Raw genomic sequence first — 14,593 nt, forward strand, 5'->3', positions numbered from 1 at the left:
AAAGAAGGTGGAGAGGAGTATCTGATGGTTCACGTGTCAAAGGCAGCCGATAGATCTAGGAAGATAAGAACAGAGAAGAGAGTGTCAGCTTTGGCAGGGCGGAGAGCCTCCGTGACACAGAAAAGAGCAGTCTTGGTTGAGCAACCCATCTTGAAGACTGACTGGTTAGGATCAAAAGAGGGTTCTGAGAGAGATAGCGAGAAAGTTTGTCAGAGACATACACTCAAGTAAGAAAATAAAGAAGGGATACCGGTCTATAGTTTTTGACGTCAGAGGAGTCGAGTGTTGGTTTCTTGAGGAGGGGAGCGACTCGGGCTATTTTGAAAGTCAGAGTGGACGCAGCCAGTGTTCAGGTCTGAGTTGGTGAGGGAGTGAGGAATGGGAGAAGGCGACTCCCCAGACCAGAGGAGGGGATGGGGTCGAGCGGGCAGGATGTCGGGTGGCCGGACCTCACTAGTCGCAGGATTTCATCTGGAGAGAGAGGGGAGAAAGAGGTCAAGGCGTAGGGTAGTTCTGTGTGAGTGGGAACAGTGGACTCTATACACTGAGTGAGTGAGGAGCGGATGTTGTCAACATTCTTTTCAAAGTGGCTGACAAAGTCGTCCACAGAGAGGGAGAAAGGAGGGGGAGGGGGTGGAGGAGAAGGAGGAAAATAGTTTCCTAGGGTTAGAGGCAGAAGCTTGACATTTAGAGTGAGAGAAAGTGGCTTTAGCAGCAGATGCAGAGGAAGAGAAGGTTGAGAGGAGGGAGTGAAAGGATGATAGGTTTTTTTTCCTCCATTTTCACTCAGCTGCCCGCAGCCCTGTTCTGTAAGCTCACAATAAGTCACTCAGCCACAGAGCAAGAAGGGAGGGCCGAGCTGGCCGGGAGGAAAGGGGACAGTGCGGAAAGAGCGGAGAGTAGGGTCGAAGAGGCAGAATCAGGAGACAGGAGGGAGAAGGATTTAGCAGAAGGGAGAGATGATAGGATAGAAGAGGAGAGAGTAGTGGGAGAGAGAGAGAAAGTGAGAATTGCGACGGCGCATGACCATCTGGGTAGGGGGTGAGTGGCTAGGGTTGGAGGAAAGGGAGACAGAAAAGCAAACAAAGTACTGATCAGAGACCTGGAGGGGGTTGCAGTAAGATTTGTAGGCGGTCAGCCTCTAGTAAAGATGAAGTCAAGTGTATTGCCTGCCTTGTTAGTGGGAGGGGACTGGGAAAGGGTGAGGTCAAAAGAGGCAAGGAGGGGAAGGAGAGTGTTGGAAATAAATTAATTGAAGGCAGACGTTGGGAGGTTGAAGTCGCCAAGTACGAATAGCAGTGGGCCATCGTCAGCAAATTTGCTTATCAAGGTGTCAAGCTCATTGAGGAACTCTCTAAGGGCACCTGGTGGGAGATAGAGGACTACAATGTTAAGCTTGAGTGGACCATTGATAGTGACAGCATGTAATTCACATGAGGAGATGGACAGGTGAGTGAGGGAGAAAAGAGAAATTCTACACTTAGGAGAAATGAGTAGCCCTGTTCCACCACCGCAACGAACAGATGCTCTCGGACTATGAGAGAACACATACAGTAGTCAGATGAACTGAGAGAAGCTTGAGTAGCCCTGTTCTCAGGCTACCCAGACTATTTGCATTTGCACCTGACGCCTGAGGGGAATTCCAAAATGCTCGGAGGGGGGAACTAGTGATGTGCAGTTCGCAAATTATTTGTTTTTCTGAGTGACTCATTCATTTTAGTCGTTTGCTGGCCGCAATGAATTCTACAGCAGTATTAGGGTGGTTCTACATCTACGGGCACTTCTATGTCCTCTGGGTCAATTTTTTTGATTTGATTTAAAAACATGTTTTTATTCTTTATATGTTAAATTCACACTACAATCACCCCAGATTTTTTTAACACCTCTCTATCAAGTATTTTAGTTACTTTTCAGATGCATTTTGTACCTCAATTCCACTGTTTTGCCCTTGTGTATGTCCATTACATGAAATCCAAATAAAAATCAATTTAAATTACAGGTTGTAATGCAACAAAATAGTAAAAACACCAAGGGGAATGAATACTTTTGCAAGGCACCGTATGTTGGATATACCACAAATGATACAGTTTCACTTTGCTCACTGAGCTAATCTATGCGGATGACCCCTCTGCAATCTGGGCCTACCTCTCAAAAACACTGGCCTACTTCCTTGATCTCTGCCCATCGGCTACTTTTGGAATGTTACTTTGTCTTATATTAGTTAAATGTTTAACAATGGTTGTTGTTCAAAATATTTGCAATAAAATATTGTTTTCATATGTTACTTTTTTTTACATAGATGTCATTTCCACCACACCTTGTCATTTCCATCACACCCATATTTTTGAGGTAAATTAGTATATTATGTATAATTTACATTGATTGATTTGTTTTAGATAGGGAAATCATATGGTTGTTATCATAATCTCATAAAAAGGTTGGGTGGAAGTATCTTATTTTTCATAATAAATAAAAAAATTCAGCTGTCATAAAGGCAAATTTATACATTCAGGTATTGTATTGAATTATTAATATTAGGAAAATCTTAAAAATCACTTAAAATAATATTCAATACAAGTTAATGTACAAATGTATAAGAAATGTGTTATAAATTAATTGTATGATATTTCATTTTCAACTAAAATGGATGCTTAATGGAAATGACATTTATCTATGGCTGTCTGAGAAAAATTACAAAAATATATAAATTCAGTCAGGCAATGCAGTCCACCAAGAATCCTTCACAATCTAGTCTGCATGCGACCACAATGTACCAAGAAATAATCTTATTTGTATGCCTAGCAATCAACAAATGTACACTTTTATAAGTCTCAGTAACAATTGACAGCTGCAATAAGCCCCTTATGGTGAACAATATGTGAACGAGAGGCTTGTAGAATCATGACTATCTACAATTTTCAGTTCATAGTTCGCCAGTAGAGGGTCCTGCGTGCTCTGGGCATTAAAGACTCATATGAATGAAATTAGTAGAAAGATTTGTTATTTTCACTGAAAGAGTCGAAAAGATCAGAGTCAGTAAAAAGAGCCAAACTTCCCATCACTAGGCGGAACCCTTAGTGATTTTCAACATCTAAATGGAGCAATCTATTGCACTTTGAGATTAACATTGAGAGATTAAATCTACTAAGAATGTTGTAAAAAAATTTAAAAAAATTATATTCAAAAGCCAATACAATATAAATACAATACAAGACATTCAGGTAACTTGCACCGTCCCACCTGCCACAGCAGACACTGGCAGTTTTCAATTACAGTAGCAACATACTGTGGGTCTCTCTACTCTGGAACACGGACATCTACAGTGTATTGGCAAAAACCTCCATACCTCTCTCTCTCTCTCTCTCTCTCTCTCTCTCTCTCTCTCTCTCTCTCTCTCACATTGCCAAAAACAAGTAAAATAAACAATAAACAAAAGTGAGGAGAAAAAACAATAAAAACAAAAAACGATTAGAAATTAACAGTAAACATTGCACTCACAAAGGTTTTAATATGGAGTTGGTCCCCCCTTTGCTGCTATAACATCCTCCACTCTTCTGGGAAGGCTTTCCACTAGATGTTGGAACATTTCTGCTGGGACTTGCTTCCATTCGACCACAAGAGCATTCGTGAGGTTGGGCACTGATGTTGGGTGATTAGGCCTGGCTTGCAATTGGCGTTCCAATTCATCCCAAAGGTGTTTGAAGGGGTTGAGGTCAGGGCTCTGTGCAGGCTAGTCAAGTTCTTCCTCACCGATCTCGACAAACCATTTCTGTATGGACCTTGCTTTGTGCATGGGGGCATTGTCATGCTGAAACAGGAAAGGGCCTTCCCCAAACTGTTGCCACAAAGTTGGAAGCACAGAATCGTCTAGAATGTCATTGTATGCTGTAGCGTTAACATTTCCCTTCACTGGAACAAAGGGGCCTAGCCCGAACCATGAAAAACAGCCCAAGACCATTATTCCTGGCACTATGCATTCGGGCAGGGAGCCTTCTCCTGGCATCCGCCAAACCCAGATTTGTCCATTGGACTGCCAGATGGTGAAACGCGATTCAGAGAACGCATTTCAACTGCTCCAGCCGACGCTTGGCATTGCGCATGGTGATCTTAGGCTTGTGTGCAGCTGCTTGGCCATGGAAACCCATTTCATGAAGCTCCCGACGAACAGTTATTGTGCTGACGTTACTTCCAGAGGCAGTTTGGAACTCTGTAGTGAGTGTTGCAACCGAAGACAGACGATTTTTACGTTCTACGCTCTTCAGCACTCTGCGGTGCTGTTCTGTGAGGTTGTGTGGCCTACCACTTTGTGGCTGAGCCGTTATTGCTCCTAGAAGTTTCCACTTCACAATAACAGCACTTACAGTTGATCGGGGCAGCTCTAGCAGGGCAGAAATTTAACGAACTGACTTGTTGGAAAGGTGACATCCTATGACGGTGCCACGTTGAAAGTCACTGAGCTCTTCAGTAAGGCTATTCTACTGCCAATGTTTACCTATGGAGATTGCATGGCTGTGTGCTCGATTTTATACACCTATCAGTAACGGGTGTGGCTGAAATAGCTGAATCCACTAATTTGAAGGGGTTTCCATATACTTTTGTATATATAGTGTAGTTGTAGTACAAATAGCAGGGGAAGATAAATAAACAGATAAATATTGGTGGTATTTACAATGTTGTTTGTGCTGCAATGGTTGCCCTTTTCTCATGGCAACGGGCCACAAATCTTGCTATTTCGCCTAACAGATATGGGAGTTTATCAATGTTTGATTTGTTTTCAAATTCTTTGTGGGTCTGTGTGATCTGTGGGAAATATGTATCTCTAAGGTGGTCATACATTTGGCAGGAGATTGGGAAGTGCAGCTCAGTTTTCACCTCATTTTGTGGGCAGTGTGCACATAGCCTGTCTTCTCTCGAGAGCCAGGTCTTCCTATGGTGGCCTCTCTCAATAGCAAGGCTATGCTCACTGAGTCTGTACATAGTCAAGGATTTTCTTAATTTTGTCACAGTGGTCAGGTATTCTGCTACTGTGTACTCCCTGTTTAGTGCCAGAGAGCATTCCAATTCGCTAAGTGTTTTGGTTGATTCTTTCCAGTGTCAAATAGTTATATTTTTGCTTTCTCATAATTTAGTTGGGTCTAATTGTGTTACTGTCCTGGGGCTCTGTTTGTGTTCGTTATTTGACATTTGCTCAGGACATTGTTTTCACTGAGGAAATGTTGGAGTCTGGTCTTGAAAAAGCCAAACCTTGACCCGGAAAATATAAAAAACTATCGGCCTATATCGAATCTTCCATTCCTCTCAAAAATTTTAGAAAAAGCTGTTGCGCAGCAACTCACTGCCTTTCTGAAGACAAACAATGTATACGAAATGCTTCAGTCTGGTTTTAGACCCCATCATAGCACTGAGACTGCACTTGTGAAGGTGGTAAATGACCTTTTAATGGCGTCAGACCGAGGCTCTGCATCTGTCCTCGTGCTACTAGACCTTAGTGCTGCCTTTGACACCATCGATCACCACATTCTTTTGGAGAGACTGGAAACCCAAATTGGTCTACACGGACAAGTTCTGGCCTGGTTTAGATCCTACCTGTCGGAAAGATATCAGTTTGTCTCTGTGAATGGTCCTCCGACAAATCAACTGTACATTTCGGTGTTCCTCAAGGTTCCGTTTTAGGACCACTATTGTTTTCACTATATATTTTACCTCTTGGGGATGTTATTCGAAAACATAATGTTAACTTTCACTGCTATGCGGATGACACACAGCTGTACATTTCAATGAAACATGGTGAAGCCCCAAAATTGCCCTCGCTAGAAGCCTGTGTTTCAGACATAAGGAAGTGGATGGCTGAAAACTTTTTACTTTTAAACTCGGACAAAACAGAGATGCTTGTTCTAGGTCCCAAGAAACAAAGAGATCTTCTGTTAAATCTGACAATTCATCTTGATGGTTGTAAAGTCGTCTCAAATAAAACTGTGAAGGACCTCGGCGTTACTCTTGACCCTGATCTCTCTTTTGACGAACATATCAAGACTGTTTCAAGGACAGCTTTTTTCCATCTACGTAACATTGCAAAAATCAGAAATTTTCTGTCCAAAAATGATGCAGAAAAATTAATCCATGCATTTGTTACTTCTAGGTTAGACTACTGCAATGCTCTATTTTCCGGCTACCCGGATAAAGCACTAAATAAACTTCAGTTAGTGCTAAATACGGCTGCTAGAATCCTGACTAGAACCAAGAAATTTGATCATATTACTCCAGTGCTAGCTTCCCTACACTGGCTTCCTGTTAAGGCAAGGGCTGATTTCAAGGTTTTACTGTTAACCTATAAAGCGTTACATGGGCTTGCTCCTACCTATCTTTCCGAGTTGGTCCTGCCGTACATACCAATACGTACGCTACGGTCACAAGACGCAGGCCTCCTAATTGTCCCTAGAATTTCTAAGCAAACAGCGGGAGGCAGGGCTTTCTCCTATAGATCTCCATTTTTATGGAACAGTCTGCCTACCCATGTGAGAGACGCAGACTCGGTCTCAACCTTTAAGTCTTTACTGAAGACTTATCTCTTCAGTAGGTCATATGATTGAGTGTAGTCTGGCCCAGGAGTGTGAAGGTGAACGGAAAGGCTGGAGCAACGAACAGCCCTTGCTGTCTCTGCCAGGCCGGTTCCCCTCTCCACTGGGGTTCTCTGCCTCTAACCCTGTTGCAGGGGCTGAGTCACTGGCTTGCTGGTGCTCTTTCATGCCGTCCCTGGGAGGGGTGCGTCACTTGAGTGGGTTGAGTTACTGACGTGATCTTCCTGTCTGGGTTGGCGCCCCCCTTGGTTTGTGCTGTGGTGGAGACCTCTGTGGGCTATACTCGGCCTTGTCTCAGGATTGTAAGTTGGTGGTTGGGGATATCCCTCTAGTGGTGCGGGGGCTGTGCTTTGGCGGAGTGGGTGGGGTTATATCCTTCCTGTTTGGCCCTGTCCGGGGTTTCTTCGGTTGGGGCCACAGTGTCTCCGGACCGCTCCTGTCTCAGCCTCCAGTATTTATGCTGCAGTAGTTTATGTGTCGGGGGCTGGGGTTAGTTGGTTATACCTGGAGTACTTCTCCTGTCTTATCCAGTGTCCTGTGTGAATTTAAGTATGCTCTCTCTAATTCTCTCGTTCTCTCTTTCTCTCTGAGAACCTGAGCCCTAGGACCATACGTCAGGACTACCGGGCATGATGACACCTTGCTGTCCCCAGTCCGCCTGGCCTTGCTGCTATTCCAGTTTCAACTGTTCTGCCTGCGGCTACGAAACCCCTACCTGTCCCAGACCTGCTGTTTTCAACTCTTAATGATCGGCTATGAAAAGCCAACTGAGAGACCTGAGCCCTAGGACCATACGTCGGGACTACCGGCCGTGGTGACTCCTTGCTGTCCCCAGTCCGCCTGGCCTTGCTGCTATTCCAGTTTCAACTGTTCTGCCTGCGGTTATGGAACCCCTACCTGTCCCAGACCTGCTGTTTTTCAACTCTTAATGATCGGCTATGAAAAGCCAACTGAGATTTATTCCTGATTATTATTTGACCATGCTTGTCACTTAAGAACATTTTTGAACATCTTGGCATGGTTCTGTTATAATCTCCACCCGGCACAGCCAGAAGAGGACTGGCCACCCCTCATAGCCTGGTTCCTCTCTAGGTTTCTTCCTAGGTTTTCGCCTTTCTAGGGAGTTTTTCCTAGCCACCGTGCTTCTACACCTGCATTACTAGCTGTTTGGGGTTTTAGGCTGGGTTTCTGTACAGCACTTCGAGATATTAGCTGATGTAAGAAGGGCTATATAAAATAAAATTGATTGATTGATTGATTGATTGATGATAATGCAGAGGATTTTTCAGAGATTGCTGTTCACGCAGATTCCTCTGTAAATATTGGGGTCAAATTCGTCTCCACTTTTGTGGATTGGGGTGATCTGTGGAAAATGAGTTTAAGAATACCCCATTTGAATTTGTGGTCTGTATATTTTATTATTTCGTTTACTATACCACCAACACCACAGGCCTTTTTTGGTTGGAGGGTTTGTATTTTGTCCTGTAGCTCATCCAATGTAATTGGAGAATCCAGTGGGTTCTGGTAGTCTTTAATAGCAGATTCTACACTGAACAAAAATATGAACGCAACATGCAACAATTTCAAAGATTTTACTGAGTTACAGATCATAAGGAAATCAGTCAATTGAAATAAATTCATTAGGCCCTAATCTTTGGATTTCACATGACTGGGAAAAAAAAGGTAGGGCCGTGGATCAGAAAACCAGTCAGTATCTGGTATTACCACCATTTGCCTCATGCAGCACGACACATCTCCTTCACATAGAGTTGATCAGGCTCTTGATTGTAGCCTGTGGAATGTTGTCCCACTCCTCTTCAATGGCTGTGTGAAGTTGCTGGAGATGGGCGGGAACTGGAACACGCTGTTGCACATGTCGATCCAGAGCATCCCAAACATGCTCAATGGGTGACATGTCTGGTGAGTATGAAGGCCATGGAAGAACTGGGACATTTTCAACATCCAGGAATTGTGTACAGATCCTTGCGACATGGGGCCGTGCATTAACATGCTGAAACATGAGGTGATGGTGGCGGATGAATGGCACGACAATGGGCCTCAGGATCTCGTCACGGTTTCTCTGTACATTCAAATTGCCATTGATCAAATGCAATTGTGTTCGTTGTCCGTAGCTTATGCCTGCCCATACCATAACCCCACAGCCACCATGGGGCACTCTGTTCCCAACGTTGACATCAGCAAACCGCTCACCCACATCACGCCCTACACTCTGTCTGCCATCTGCCTGGTACAGCTGAAACCAGGATTAATCCGTGAAGAGCACCCTTCTCCAGCGTGCCAGTGCCTATCAAAAGTGAGAATTTGCCCACTGAAGTCAGTTAATGCCAAGAACCCGATGGTTACTCTGACAGAGCTCCAGTTCCTCTGGGGGGATGGGAGAACCTTCCAGAAGGACAACCATCTCTGCAGCACTCCACCAATCACGCCTTTATGGTAGAGTGGCCAGATGGAAGCCACTCCTCAGTAAAAGGCACATGACAGCCCGCTTGGAGTTTGCCAATTGCACCTAAAGGACTCTCAGACCATGAGAAACAAGATTCTCTGGTCTGATGAAACCAAGATTGAACTCTTTGTCCTGAATGCCAAGCGTCACATCTGGAGGAAACCAGGCAGTGTCGGGATTGTAGTTCACATTGAGCCAGCTGTGGTCCCTACCATCAGCTGATAACCCAAAAGGGTGGCCGGCTGCAAACTGGGTATACCCCCCTTGGGTTCTCGAGAGCTAATGGGAACCTAGCCATACCCTTACCAAGCAAGATGTTGTAGCAAATATCGTGATTCAACAACAATGGATTCGAGTTACAGCTCTTTGACCATAACTGGTAGTGGACATGCTCTATTGTCATAACACAACATAACACATAAACTGGCATGACATTCACTTGCGGTTGCGCAAAAAGAAATGTGTGCAAACCACACGTCCAAATATTCTGTCAACCTAGTGCCGTTAACCTTGCCAGGCTGGAAGGACCGGTGTGGTGATACTGATGGTTTCTCCATGAACTGATGGTTTCTACGGTTGTGGCTAGATGTAGTACAGCTTCATCTAGTTGTTGCGTCAGGGACAACTGTAGCATTTTAGCTAAGCCCAACCTAACCCCTTTCCTAACCTTAACATCATTTTCCTAACCTGCTACATTCATTCTCCTAATCTGCTGCGTTAGTTCTCCTAACCTGCTACAAAGTCACTTATGTCTGTAGCTGTACTCCATCTAGCCACAACCGTAGAAGCCAATCAAGCCATCAGTTCCGAGAAATCATCAGTATCACCACACCAGCCTTGACCACGGTTGCCAGTTGCTCTCCTCAGCTTGCTTTTCACCTCCAACACAGGGCACCGAGTGTAGATGTGGTTGCACGAACAGCTCGAAGGACATGGGCTCAGAGGCAACTGCCATACGTCCACATTGCGAAGGGCAGTCCCATTGTGAGTAGTTGGCCTTGAAAAAACTGATAACTATTACAAATTAATTTTCATTTTAGTCAACGAAAATGTGACGAGATGAGAAATCCACGTGAGACTAATGGACATTTAATTTGACATGACATGCAGACTGCGGCACAAGAGTGGCAACACAGATGAAAGAATAACAGCGCACATGGGAAAATAGAGCTTCTGATGTGATCAAAGCAAAAAGCATCCATGAAAGCAAGAGACAGTAAAGGTTATTGTTTCTAGTTGAGGCTAGTTACAAGTCAAGTGTCCTGGCACTTTTTTTTTGTGTATTAGTACAAAGTCATTTTAAATAGAAAACAATAGGCTATATAAAAGTTTTGCACAACTGTGTGTTCTCCATCTTTAACTGTCAGATTATGAACAACTGATATGATGTGCTTGTTTAAGATTAGCCAACCATTTTAGGTACCAATCCCAGCAACAGACAGGGTTCAGTTGGACACTGCTCAGGGTTAGAAGTCCTTTTGAAGATCACTCTTTTTAAGATGCTCCCCTTTCCTTGAGCGAGCCATCCCTTCCAGGAATTGATCAAACAGTTTCACATACTTCGCCAAGCTTGTTCGCTTGTAGTCTCTTATCTTCCGTCGCTCTCCTGCTTCTCTCTCATTCTCATTCTCCTTGGTGTCCTCCTCCTCCTCTTCCTCCTCTGCTGTCTTGGGCCGATCCAACTCCTCACAGATCAGACTGATAGTGGGCACATCAAAGGCATCAAAGCGATCCAGTTCTCCCAGGTCAATAGGAACAGAAATCCGCCCAGTTTTGGGATGGACGCTGAAGGGGTTCTTCAGCAAGTGGTTGACTCCTTTACTGATGTTCACATCGAGCCGAGGATAAAAGTACTGCAACATGACCTCCTTCTCAAAGTAGTGGCCCTTGGCAGTCGTACTGTACGTTTGTTTTGGACCAGAGTCTTAAGTCTTGCTCAGCGCTTCTCAGGGTTTTTCTCAGTCTGTAAGCACTGCAGCAGCTCCTTTCTGACATCTTCGGGCATGAGGGCCAGCACTTTGTCTGCAACCTCTTTGCTGCTCCTGTCGCACTAGAGAGTGCTGGGGAAAGTAGTGCTCCACCACCGTCAGGGATTCTTTGATGAATGGATGAATTGGGTCTGACAGGACTACTTTCCTCACCGTCTCTTCTCCATCCTTGACCAGACTCAGGTACTCAGACACAGCGGAGCGCGCCGCCACAGAGAGCTTCCGGGCGGCCTCGCCGGTGATTGTCAAGCAAATAACTGTCGGTCTCACATAATTGACCGTTAATTAACATCTAAAGAAGCATGATATGAAGAAAATGTAGTCGTCTCACACCCAGCAATGCACCCCTCTCCTGCCCGAGTACTCCCACAGGCAGTGCCGGAAACCAAAGACATCTCGAAGGGCTCTGTCCAGGATATGGATGGCAATAGTCATCAGAGTCCAGCACTTTGGGCAGATGTCTGCAGCACTGCAACAACTTATTATGCAAATGTCTAGATTTAAGTGTGAAAATAAGAAAATGTCTAAAATGTTGACAGCCGACTGTACCCCGCAATTGTTTTCATGTCCTGGCACCTTGCTTTGCTTCAGTTCAAACAACTGACGAGTAACGGAAGTGACCGCCTGGAAATGTGTGGGAGACCGCAGAACTGAAAGATGTAAATTCTGCCTATGAGAGAGTCATAGGTAACTGCATACATGGAGTGTATCTGAAAGTGGGCGTGTCAACAGAAGTGGGAGGATCAACAGAAGTGGCTGTATGGAAAGCGAATCAGCTATTGGACAGATTTGTTGCCACTCAAGACCATTTTGCATGGCTGATTGGGCTGCACGACGAGTTGATTGTTGACAACTGTAGCATTTTAGCTAAGCCTAACCCTTTTCCTAACCTTAACCTCATTCTTCTAACCTGCTACGTTCATTTTTCTAACCTGTTATGTTAGTTCTCTTAACCTGCTATGTAAACATTAAGCTGACCTGCGGTGCACCTGGATATGGCCTGTCTAAACAATAATGGAACGCTGATGTTACACCCATAGCTGTTGATCCACCCATTGATGTTACGCCCATAGCTATTGAGCCACCCACTTCTTTTGCAACACCCACTTTCAGACACACTCCAAGTATGCAGTTACCCATACTTGGAGTGAGAGGATTCCATGAAATATTCTGCATGAATTCATGTTTAGGATTGGACCAAACAGATGAAAAGTGTTTGTTTGCATAATTTACATCTTTCAGTTGCGCGGTCTGATTGACCTGATCTGCCCGGATCTCCTCCCACACAGCTCCCAGGTGGTCACTTTCTTCTTCTTCTTCTTCTTCTTCTTCTTCTTCTTCTTCTGGGTTGTGTTGGTGGATCGCATCCCATTTAAGGTGCATACACCGTCACCTACTGCACTGGAGTGTGAGGCCATTCACGGCCTACCTACATTAAATTATTTGTGATGTGGTACTATAAAATCTGGGAAAATAAAAAATTACCCTGCCAACTATTAGCCCTCTCAAAATATAAATAAATAAACACCACATTCCACTATTGAACCTATCAAATCCTACTCCAGACCAATTGTCTGGGAGGACAGAACACTACCACTCAACCCCCCCTGCAACTGTTCTGCAGTAAAACCTCGCAATCCCAAGTATTTCTCTGCCGTTGCCACCACAACCTCTGTTTTCTGTGACTTTTGATCCATTTCTGCAATACAATTAACAACCATAGCTATGAATGCCAAGAAACCTACCTTACTGAAGCACATATTCTTCCCATCACTCTCTATTAGTCTCTGCCTACTCACAGGAATCCTCTCAGGATCCCTCACCCTGTACCCATCTTCCTCTACCACTCTCTTCACTGCTTCAGCATATAACACTTTCTGTACTACTCTGACCCTAGCAACCTAAACCTGCCTTTCTCTCACCGGACACCTCTGATCTCCAGCCCCATGGGCACCCCCACAACTAACACACACAACCTCCTGCACCCTTCTCACATCTAGGACTCTCCTACATACTGCTGCAACATGCCCAGACTCTACATCAAAACTCAACAGAACAGACTTCTCTGTTTCCCCACAATCTCCACCGGATCTGTGTCGCACCAAACGGCAATCTTCCTCAACATTTAATGCCAACCCCGTTATCACTCCTTTCAATGGTCCCCTGCTCCGGAGAGCAAAGCAAGTCACATTTATTTTCCCAAATTGCGTGATCAAGAGTGCCCGCTCCCTCTGGGCTGAACAAACACAATAAATCATCACTAGTCCACTCCTAGTTGCTTTCACCAACTCAACAGGTCCCAACCTCTTCTCCACCCAACCTACATACGGATCAGCCAAAATGCAAGGATGCATTATCTCCACAAATCTTCCTCCCACTGGGCCATAATCATCCTCGGACCGAGGCCCGACCGAGGCGGTCCTCACTGCAGGAACTTCATCCACACTCGTCAGGTTCCATCTCTGAGCTACTGGAACACATATCCCTCTTTTTGCACTTGACGCCAACCTTCCTCGCCACACTGCTTCCCACTACACTCAACTTCTTCTCAACAGTCATCACTGCACCTGCAACCACATCTAACTCATCCTCACTCTCCATTTCCTCAAGTTCTTCCAAAAGTTCAGTGAAATCCCTCATTCCATATTCCCTCATAACCATTTCCACTGTTCTCCTTTTCTTCTTGTCCATCATCTTCTCCTTTACCAGATCTTTCAGAAGGCCTGTAATCCCCCACTCCATGTTATTCAGAATATGCTCCACTTTCTTCCTTAATTCCTTTCCCGCCATCTTCTCCAATCGCTCCCCGGTGGTCACTCCAGTCACTTGTCAATCTTTTGAACTGATGCGAAGCCAGGTGCCAGGATACTTGACTTGTAACTAACCTCAACTAGAAACAATAATCTTTACTCTCGCTCTTATTTTCGTGTAGGCTATTTAAGCAACAAGGCCAGAGGGTTTGTGGTATATTGGCCATATACCACAAACCACTGAGGTGCCTTATTGCTATTATAAACCGGTTACCAACGTAATTAGAGCAGTAAAAATAAATGTTTTGTCATACCTGTGGTAAATGGTCTGATATACCACAGCTGCCAGCCAATCAGCATTCAGGGCTCGAACAATCCAGCTTATAATTTTGCTTTGATCACATCAGAAGCTCTATTTTCCCATGTGTGCTGTTATTCATTCATCTGTGTTTGTGCAGCGGTCCGCAAATGCGAGTGGTTTCTTTTTTCCTGAGAAAAACAAATGCTGTTTGTTGAATATTAGAGTACAGTAATACTTCTGGCATTTTGGGAAACCACTGTTATTTATGATATTATGATGGGGAGGAAATCAGAACTGTACATTGTTTAACCTGTAGCCAAGGCTTTAGGTTAATTATGGCTGGCATTGGTAACAATCTGCCACAATATCGATGTTGCCAGCCAGCGAAGGTATACGAAGGGACAGTAGGCCTAGCTGGACAAGGCTATCTGAATGTGAGATAGAGGTAGCCTAAATATTCATTATTTAATAGAAAAAAATGCACTGACTATTATGTGACTAAAATTGTCCAG

At 44.5% G+C, this 14,593-nt stretch overlaps 1 pseudogene; it reads right to left on the reverse strand.

The window, feature by feature from the left end:
- Positions 1-10,508: 10,508 nt before the first annotated feature.
- Positions 10,509-12,397, reverse strand: LOC121583948 (annotated as a pseudogene).
- Between the last annotated feature and the right edge of the window lie 2,196 nt (positions 12,398-14,593).

Source organism: Coregonus clupeaformis, chromosome 16, assembly GCF_020615455.1.
Source record: "Coregonus clupeaformis isolate EN_2021a chromosome 16, ASM2061545v1, whole genome shotgun sequence".
Taxonomy (NCBI): domain Eukaryota; kingdom Metazoa; phylum Chordata; class Actinopteri; order Salmoniformes; family Salmonidae; genus Coregonus; species Coregonus clupeaformis.